General features: G+C 44.3%; 1 protein-coding gene across 2 annotated transcripts in view; it reads left to right on the top strand.

Moving 5' to 3' along the window:
* The first annotated feature begins 1,567 nt into the window (after nucleotides 1-1,567).
* The window catches only part of LOC135104451 (high affinity cGMP-specific 3',5'-cyclic phosphodiesterase 9A-like), a 209,027-nt gene continuing 200,803 nt past the window's right edge, over nucleotides 1,568-9,791 (top strand). For both annotated transcript variants that reach the window (XM_064011901.1, XM_064011902.1), the window contains exon 1: nucleotides 1,568-2,441. The gene's annotated coding sequence lies outside the window, so the exon portion shown is untranslated. The remainder of the gene's footprint in view (nucleotides 2,442-9,791) is intronic.

Below are 9,791 nucleotides of genomic sequence, written 5' to 3'. Positions count from 1 at the left end.
AGGGAACGAGTCATGTCACGCAAGGGGAAGCAAGGGCCCTACCGCAGCCAAACACCTGTTGCTTGTTGTGTCAGTGTCTCCAGGTGATCGGGGCTGCTGGGCCGTCGGTTAATTAAGGGCCCGTACAGAAAAACGCTCCGCTCTTTCACCACGACTATTTTCAAGAGCCGCAGAGATGATTAGCCAGGTTCTCAAAACTTATTCTTGTTAATAATGTAGAGATTTTGTTAATCTCCCAGTAGAACTATAAAAATACCCAAAAAAATCCGCGCAACTTCATTCAGAGCGTTTTGAAAGTAGTGGAGGTGCGGCGCAGAAGTGTTTCAGAATATGGCACAAAGGCAGGCTTCTGTACGAAAAGAGAGTGGGACGTGTGTGTGTGTGTGTGTGTGTGTGTGTGTGTGTGTGTGTGTGTGTGTGTGTGTGTTAAGTTTATGTTTATGTACAGAACCATTCAGATATCTATATATGCAGTAGTTAATTTAATTCACCATCCACTCCCATTCGTTACTAGATCGTGTTCAAGCCTCCTTTTCTCCCGTGCTGCAGACAAGTACTTTTTCCCCGCATCTTCTTTAGTCACAAGTCACGCCCCAGCTCTCCTCTACACCTCCTTCCTGTTAGACCCTTTTCTCTATAGCCCAAGAAAGCTCGTCTGCGGAATGGGCTTCTTCAAATTAAATATCCAACACCTATGAATGTCAGAGCGCCAGGGTGTCTCGCGAGGAAAGGGATGAAGGAGGAGAGCATAAAGGAATGGTGCCGAGGGGGGTTGGGGTGGGGGGTGGAGGTAAAAGAAGGAAGTGGGGGAATGAAAGGATGGATGGATGGCTGAAGGCAGTGAATAATGTTTATAATATATACCCCCCCAAAAAAAAAAAAAAAAAATGAAAGACGCTACGTAGTATTTTCATGTCACTGGTTTCTTTTCTTGTAATCTTTGCTTGTGTGTAGTCTGCGTTGGCATTGATGAATGTTACCTTCACACACACACACACACACACACACACACACACACACACACACACACACACACACACACACACACACACACACACACACACACATTTTTTTCATCGGAAGTGTGTCATAGAAGGCTGAGCGAGGAGCAAGTTTGCCTGACGTTTGGTAAGCCGGGGGAGATGTCAAACACGGCTTTCTTCCTCCTTAGAAATAGTGTTGTGCCTTGCAAACACACGGTTCCTTCCTTCCTCAAAACACTTCCAGGAGCTACACCGTCCGCCCATGTAACGCTGTTCGAAACGCTCCGGGAAGATAAAATGGATGCGGAGAGAGAGAGAGAGAGAGAGAGAGAGAGAGAGAGAGAGAGAGAGAGAGAGCGCTTAATGGAACAGCTCTCGGTATGTCAGGTGATAGATAACCAAGGCCTTGTGATGTCAGTTTCCTTTATGACGTCATCCTAGTCTTGCACTGCAGTCGTAAACAACGATTTTGTAAAGAGGAAAATGAATAGGCATCCTCAAATCTCTTTCATGTATACGCAGCAAGGACAAATTCAGCCCATAAAATTATACACATGAATCAAGAGTACGAAGATTCAAGATACAAAAAAGGAGAGTAGAGGAGTGCTGGGTATTCCTTGGAGGGTCATGGTGGAGGAAGTGTTGGTTGGTGCAGCGTCCTCCTTCTTTACCCCTGCTTGCGGCACTGCTCCCGACACCTGCCCACCTCCAGCTCGGCACCGGCCCGCCGTCCAACAGGTGTGTGCGCGTTACCATTGCGGGGATAGATGCGCGCGAGTTCCGATTTGATAGGAAGGTTTCCGGGTCTAACTTCCTGCCTATTAACTATGAATCACGCACCTCTTCCCTTCTGCAGGTAACTTGGCGATGGCGGGTTATTAAGTGTGGAAAGGGAGCCTCGGAGAAGGATGGGTTCAGTTTGTTATCGGAGTTTGGCATCTGTGAGGACCGAGCTGCCAGACGCATAATATTTACCCGGATTGGTTGTGGATGTCTGTTGGAGGCGACGAGGCGTGTTCAACGTCAGTTGTCAGAGGACCGTCGACGTGAGGGGGCTGCGCTCGTATCCTTAGTTTCCCGAGCTGCGCGGGGCATTGGCCTAACTTTTAACCCGCTAAACCGTCACTTTCGACTCAGTATTCAGTGACAGTCGTTGGTGACTAGAGTGCAATACGATCGCTCGCCACCGGCAATGAGCGGCCGCGGCAGTGTTGTAATCGTGTAATAAGGAACAAGATAAATATATCTTAAGTTTGATCTAGATGGATAAAGTCTGGGTAAACTCGGAGTGCTATCTTGGGTGACCCATGTACTGCGTGGGCTGAGGCCGGGGAGCTGCTGCCTCGACTGGCCTCACGATCACCACGGGGCGGCTCCACAGTAACACCGGCGGCACTGATCCAGCCTAGCAGCAAGGCACACCACACGACGGCAGCCTCACGTCACGTCACTGCCAAGGTGGGAACCCTCAGGGGCGTGTTCCAGGTGTGGGGGGGGGGCGGGTGCTGTGCAGGACGTGCGGCGGGGAGGGAATAGGGCATCGCTGTTGGTCTTGGTGGAGCAGGTTTGCGGGCCGGGGGAAAATTTGCGGGTAAGGTGCGCAGATGTTGTACAGACAATGACGTAAATGAGACGTGCGTACATACCTCACTGGGCGACGTGCCATGCCTCAGTGCGACGCAACACTCAGGGTTGTGTCACAAGAAAGGCTGACCTGAGTTTACTATAGGCTTGGATTATTAAAGGCCCGGCGAGGACAAAAGAGAGAGAAGAGAAAACATCATTAAAGAAACTCCGGTTGGGCGGAGGGGGGAGGGGAAGGCGAGGCAGAGATAGGCTAGAAAATGATATACAATCACCGTAATATCCTCTCACGTTAGTCGCAACTTAACTATAATAAAAACTATAGAGATTACTAAAGACTTCGTAAAACAATATGTGTAGAAGACAAACATAGACGAAGAAACTCATCTAGAAAATGATATACAAAGCAACACCTTGAGACTCCGCTATAAGAGATAACTTGAGTGTTGTAAAAGGTACGTGGATTATTAAAGACTTCCCAAGACAAAGGCAAGAAAGAACATCGTCAAAGGAACTCGGAGGGGAGAAAATCATTAGGTAAATGTGGAGGACGCGGCATCGTCGGCAGTAAGTCACGATCCCAGGAGGTGAGGTTATAAAAGACTGATGATGAAATGAGATCCGCCGCCGCCAGACAATAATCATCGACAGGAAATGAAGGCGCAGTATTGGAAAATGTAAAAAGCGATTGTCAGCCAGTCAGGGAGCGTCCGTCATTTATCGAAGAGAGGCAAGTTACGTAGTTAAGTCATATTGCTTTACGAAATCCCTCACTTTAACAAGTAACTAACCGACTAACGAAGTGTATAAATAAATAAACGAACCAGTAAACAAAATAGAATTGAAGTACTTGCAGGAATATAACTATCTGTAAATTATAATATTAAACGCTAGTAATTTAACATGATTATATAACGTTAAGAGAATAGTGATGAAACATTATACCATAGACTTATGACAGGAGCATGAGCATAAAAGCTAAGGAAGACAAAAGATACATATGCATATTTTGAAGTGGAATATACATACGAGTATACACACCATACACACCATTTACCAGCGTCCTCCCAGTAATTAGTTATGCAATACGCAGGAGTAAGCTGATGAGTAGAAGTGTTAGCCGCGTACGCTTTTTCTCTCTCTTCTGAACTCCTGAACACGAAGGAGCTGATGTGGTCATGGTGGTGGTGGTGATGGTGGTGATGGTGTTAAAAAGGAATATGAGCGGATATCACTGCATGCTATCAGAGGAAGGGAGAGTTCCCAGCTAGCGCGTACACACACACACACACACACACACACACACACACACACACACACACACACAGACAGACAGCTGTTATGTCACTGCCGATGATGGACGTCAGAAACTTAGAACTGATTTATATAAGCACACACACACACACACACGCACACACACACACACACACACACGAGTAACAGAAATACACCTAATGCAAAATACACTTTATGTAAAAGGGACACTGGCCTAGAGCAACAAAACGAAAAAAAAAAAAAAAAAAAACCTGAGGTGCTACTCCTTAAAGAAGGGGCAAAAGGATAATCTAAAATTAAAGGATAACTGTCTCGAAACCTCCCTCTTGAAATAGTTCAAGTCATAGGAAGGAGAAAATATGGAAGCAGGCAGGGAGTTCCAGAGTTTACCAGAAAAGAGACTAATGATTGAGAAACTCTTGCATTAGAGAGGTGGGCCGAATAGAGATTGAAAAAAAGAAAGTCTTGTGCAGCGAGGCTGCGAGAGGAGGGGAGGCATGCAGTTAGCAAGATTAGAAGTTAGCAGTTAGTGTGAAAATAGCGGTAGAAGATAGCTTGAGATGCAACATTGCGGCGATGAGAGAGAGGCTGAAGACAGTTAGTGGAGAGAAGTTGATAAGACGAAATGTTTTTTTTTTTTTTCTCTCTCTCTCTCTCTCTCTCTCTCTCTCTCTCTCTCTCTCTCTCTCTCTCTCTCTCTCTCTCTCTCTCTCTCTCGTAAGAGGATCACTAGCCAAGGGAAACAAAAAAAGAGGGAGAAAAAAAAATCCATTGAGGTTCCAGACCCAAAACAGATGTCAAGAGAATCACCGAAAATTGAAAGATAAATGTCTTGAAACTTCCCTCTTGAAAGAGTTCTAGTCATAGGAAGGAGGAAATACAGAAGCAGGCAGGGAGTTCCAGAGTGTACCAGGGAAAGGGATGAATGATTGAGAGTACTGGTTGGCTCTTGCATTAGAGAGGTGGACAGAATAGGGATAAGAGAAAGAAGGTGGTCTTGTGCAGCGAGCCCGCGGGAGGAGGGGAGGCATGCAGTTAGCTAGATCAGAAGAGCAGTTAGCATGAAAATAACGGTAGAAGATAGCAAGAGATGCAACATTACGGCGATGAGAAAGAGGCTGAAGACAGTCAGTTAGAGGAGTTGATGAGACGAAAATCTTTTGATTCCACCCTGTCTAAAAAGAGCGGTGTGAGTGGAACTACCCCAAACATGTGAAGCATACTCCATATATGGACGGGTAACGCCCCTGTACAGAGTTAGCGAGTGGGGTAGGAGGGTGGGGGGGGGATGAGAAAAACTGGTGGAGACGACTTAAAACGCCTAACTTCATAGAAGCTGATTTAGCTAGAGATGAGATGTGAAGTTTCTCTAGATTATAAATAAAGGACAGACCGAGGATGTTCAGTGTAAAAGAGGGGGGGCAGTTGAGTGTTATTGAAGAGGGAATAATTGTCTGGAAGGTTGTGTCGAGTTGATAGATAGAGGAATGGAGTTTTTGAGGTATTGAACAATACTAAGTTTGCTCTGCCCCAATCAGAAATTTTAGAGAGATCAGAAGTCAGGCGTTCTGTGGCTTCCCTGCGTGGACTGTTTACTTCTTTGAAAAGACGTGGAAAAGTGCAGGGTGGTATCATCAGCGTAGGAGTGGATAGGATAAGAAGTCTGGTTTAGAAGATCATTGATAAATAATAGGAAGAGTTGGTGACAGGACAGAACCCTGAGGAACACCATTGTTAGTAGATTTAGGAGAAGAACAGTGACCGTCTACCACAGCAGCAATAGAAGAGTCGGAAAGGAAACTTGAGATGAAGTTACAGAGAGGAGGATAGAAGCCGTAGGAGGGTAGTTTGGAAATCAGAGCTTTGTGGCAAACTCTATCAAAAGTTTTTGATATGTCTAAGGCAACAGCAAAAGTTTCACTAAAATCTCTAAAAGAGGATGACCAAGACTCAGTAAGGAAAGCCAGAAAATCAACAGTAGAGCGACCTCAACGGAACCCATTCTGGCGATCAGATAGAAGGTTGTGAAGTGATAAATGTTTAAGAATTTTTCTTTTAAGGATAGGGCCAAAAACTTTAGAGAGGCAGGAAATTAAAGCAAAAGGACGGTACCTAGTTTGAAGGATTAGAGTGGTTATCCTGTTTAGGAACAGGCTGAATGTAGGTAAACTTTCAGCCGGAAGGAAAGGTATATGTTGATAGACAGAGTTGGAAGAGTTTAACTAGACAAGGTGCATGCACGGAAGAACAACTTTAGGAGGGGACCCCATCATTTTTCATAAGCTTTCCGAGGGTTAAGGCCAGCGAGGGCATGGAAAACATTGCGGAAGATCTTAATGGTAACCATGAAATAGTAAGAGGGTGGAGGAGAGGGAGAAACAAGGCCTGAATCATCAAAGGTAGAGTTTTTAACAAAGGTTTGAACGAAGAGTTCAGATTTGGAGATGGGGACGAGATGGCAGTGATGCCGTCATTTTGAAATAAAGAAGGGAAAGATGAAGAAGGTAAGTTATTGAAGATAAAAGTTTTTGGCGAGGTGTCATAAGTCAAGAGAGGTGTTATCTAGAAAGATGTTGGCATTTTCTATTGATGAATTAGTTTTTGGTTAGTTGGCATGATTCCGGGCAGAAATATAAAGTGCATGAGATTCAGGTGATGGAAGGAAGACTCTAGTACCTTTTGTGGGCCACCCTCTTTGTCATGTATAGCAAGAGAACTAGTTGTGTTGAACCAATATTTGGAGGTTTAGGGGTATAGAAAGAGTGTGGAACATACGCCTCTATGTCAGACACTGTCACCTGTTATACACTCAGCACACAGATATTGGTCTCGGACACTTGAGCAGTTATCATTCCATGGAAAATCAGAATACCTCTTCAGGTCTCTCCAGTTACTAGAGCAAAACTAATAATACGCATACTTTTCTCTCTCTCAAGTTCTACCGAGACACTTTGTTACACTGAAACGTTGGAAATGTGCTTCGTATTAATCTGGTTACATAAGCAGCTCGCTGATCACGAATACCCTTTTTTAATTAACCAAGAATCAGTGTACCGACGCAGGAGTCTTACAGGAGCGGAAGGAAGATGTTGAAATGTGTTGCGAGATGTAATAGTTAATCGGAGGAAAAGAATCTGGGTCCGCGAGTATAATACGACTACTCCAGGTGATTTCATCTCTACCGGGAATGATAATGATATTAGCGCGGGCCTCTAACTCCGTAATGTTGTTAGTAGTGATAAAAGCCCTTGGGGTGAGGCGGCAGCAGTAATGGCCCCAGCGAGGAGCTCCGCCACCTTGACTCCTTTACCTGAAACTTAATTACGGAAGTGGGCGAGGGAGCGCGGGGTTGGCGACGTGTGCAGCACCCAAATGGGGGACGCGGCCGACACGCAGAGCAGCACACCAAGGTCTTATTTTGATGAGAGGGAAGCTGAAGAGTAAAATGAAGGGCTTTTTTTTTTATTATTTAGGCTACCAAGTCAGTACTAGTTCCTTTTCTAATTCTGTTACTTTAAAGTAAGAGAGAGAGAGAGAGAGAGAGAGAGAGAGAGAGAGAGAGAGAGAGAGAGAGAGAGAGAGAGAGAGAGAGAGAGAGAGAGAGAGAGAGAAAAGGGAAAAAAAATGGTCGCAAGCTAATCAGATGAGAACACCCTCCAGTGAAGAGTGAATTAGTGAAAGACATTTTATGCTGCCAAATCAATAGTTTCTTAAGAAGGAGATTTTTATACCGCTAATTCAATACTAGTTTTCTTCCCTAACACTGATGCTTTAAAAGTGTGAGTGAATGAGGAAGAGGGAAGCATCACAAGTTAATCAGACGCGTGACAAGTTCCTAAAAGACACATCACCTTCAGGAAAATGGTGGTCAATTTACATTTTCCTCTGCGGTCCATTTCAGCCGTCAGTCAGACCGTGCGAATGGCAGAATACGGTACAAGTGAATGCCCTTCGCTGCTAGGTCAACAAGGCGGACAGACACACCTGGGAATCTCGAGCCGCTGCCGAGAAAATGAGCAACAGTAAAAGTGTACCTGCCTTGAATGCTGGATAGGCGCGGCTGCCTCAAGGCGGTGGTGTGGGAAGCTGCGCCACACCCAAGCACACGTGTACTACCGGTGGGCGTTACTTCAAGACTTAGCGGCTCTCTTTGACTGATAATGTAGCGTCACCCAGCCATTAGTTTATTCATCACTGCACATAATTTCCGAACTCACTGAAGCCCCGAACAGTCAGAATAGAATTAATAGAAATACTCGTGTACCAGGCGCTGCTTCAAGACTTAGCGGGTCTTACTGACTGATAATAAAGCATCACCCACCATCACTCCATTCATCACAACAGATAATTCACAAACTCACTGACGCCTCAAATAGTTAGTCAGGATAGAATGGATTAAAATAAAAATGTAGCGAATAAGTAGCTCTAAATGATTTTTAACAACACCTTGACTGAAAAATGTCATCCTTTACTTAGTAGAATCCTCTAATAACATACAGAATTTTGCGAACTGATGCCGTAGTACTGAGAGGGTTAATCCCCCTACCTGGTGACTGTGTGCGGCTAGGAAGATGTTGAGGAAGGAGGAAGAGGAGGAGCAGGAGGAGGATGGAGGCTAAGCTTAGTGGAATTACAAACTTTCTTTTACTACTCTCCTCTTACTTTCTACAGCGTCTCCATTCACTGCATTATGTCCGTTCTGTTTAAGCTTTAATTTATTCACCGTATGCAAGCCTTAGCTCCGTACTGTTAAACGTCTGGGTGCCTTACCTCGACAGTCCCCAGTGAGTTATTGCGTAGTAAGGTGTTTTCATGATTTCAGTAGTTTTATAAGGATTCTACACTACTAATGGGAAAAGACACCGTGAAAACACAGTCAGTCCTTATAAAAGCTCAAAACATTTAGGAATACGAGGCTCTGTTCTACGGTATTAGTGATACACTCGGTGCCTGAAACTCTTACGTCACTCAGTTTAGTTACAGTCAGAGAGGCGCACATGTTGTAACGCATGGAAAAGCAGATGCCAGAACTAAAAAAATAACTACCTAACTCAGTCATGCGCTTGGTTTAGTTACTCTCACAGAGACACAAATGCTTGGTTTAGTTACAGTCACAGACATAAATGCTTGGTTTATTTACAGCTATAAACATAAATGCATGGTTTAGTTACAGTCAGAGACACAATTGCTTGGTTCAGTTACAGTCACAAACACAAATGCTTGGTTCAGTTAGTCACAGATACAAAAATGTTTGGTTTAGTTACAGTCACAGAGGCACAATTCCTTGATTTAGTTACAGTCACAGAGGCACAATTCCTTGATTTAGTTACAGTCACAGAGGCACAAATGCTTGCTTTAATTACAGTCACAGAGGCACAAATGCTTGCTTTAATTACAGTCACAGAGGCACAAATGCTTGCTTTAATTACAGTCACAGAGGCACAAATGCTTGCTTTAATTACAGTCACAGAGGCACAAATGCTTAGTTTAGTTACAATCACAGAGACACAAATGTAATAACTTATAGACTAGTATAGATGCCACAACTCAAAAATAGCCATCTATCTCAGTCCCGTGTTAGTTCTGTTCACCTATAGTGTTAATCGACATTTCCTGACAGAGACAACAAAGAAAAATCGGTGACTGTTCCCCAGGTGATTGAGTTTACAATATGCTGCCAGTGAAAAGACCCTGATAGATGAGACAGGCACGGCACACCAGTAGCCTCTCCTTACACTAATGCTCCTCACCTCAATTTGGGCCATATTCTGAAACACTTCTGTGCCGCATCTCCACTACTTTCAAAAGGCTCTAGTTAAAGTGACACGGGTTCTTAAGGATGTTTTTTTATGGTTCCTGTGACAGATTAGCAAGATTTCTACGTTATTAACAGAAGAAACACTCTTGAGAACCCAGCGAATCATATCTGTGGCCTTTGAAAGTATTCAT

The sequence above is a fragment of the Scylla paramamosain genome, chromosome 10, assembly GCF_035594125.1.
Source record: "Scylla paramamosain isolate STU-SP2022 chromosome 10, ASM3559412v1, whole genome shotgun sequence".
In the NCBI taxonomy this organism is placed as follows: Eukaryota; Metazoa; Arthropoda; class Malacostraca; order Decapoda; family Portunidae; genus Scylla; species Scylla paramamosain.
This window is presented reverse-complemented; position numbering and strand designations above follow the sequence as displayed.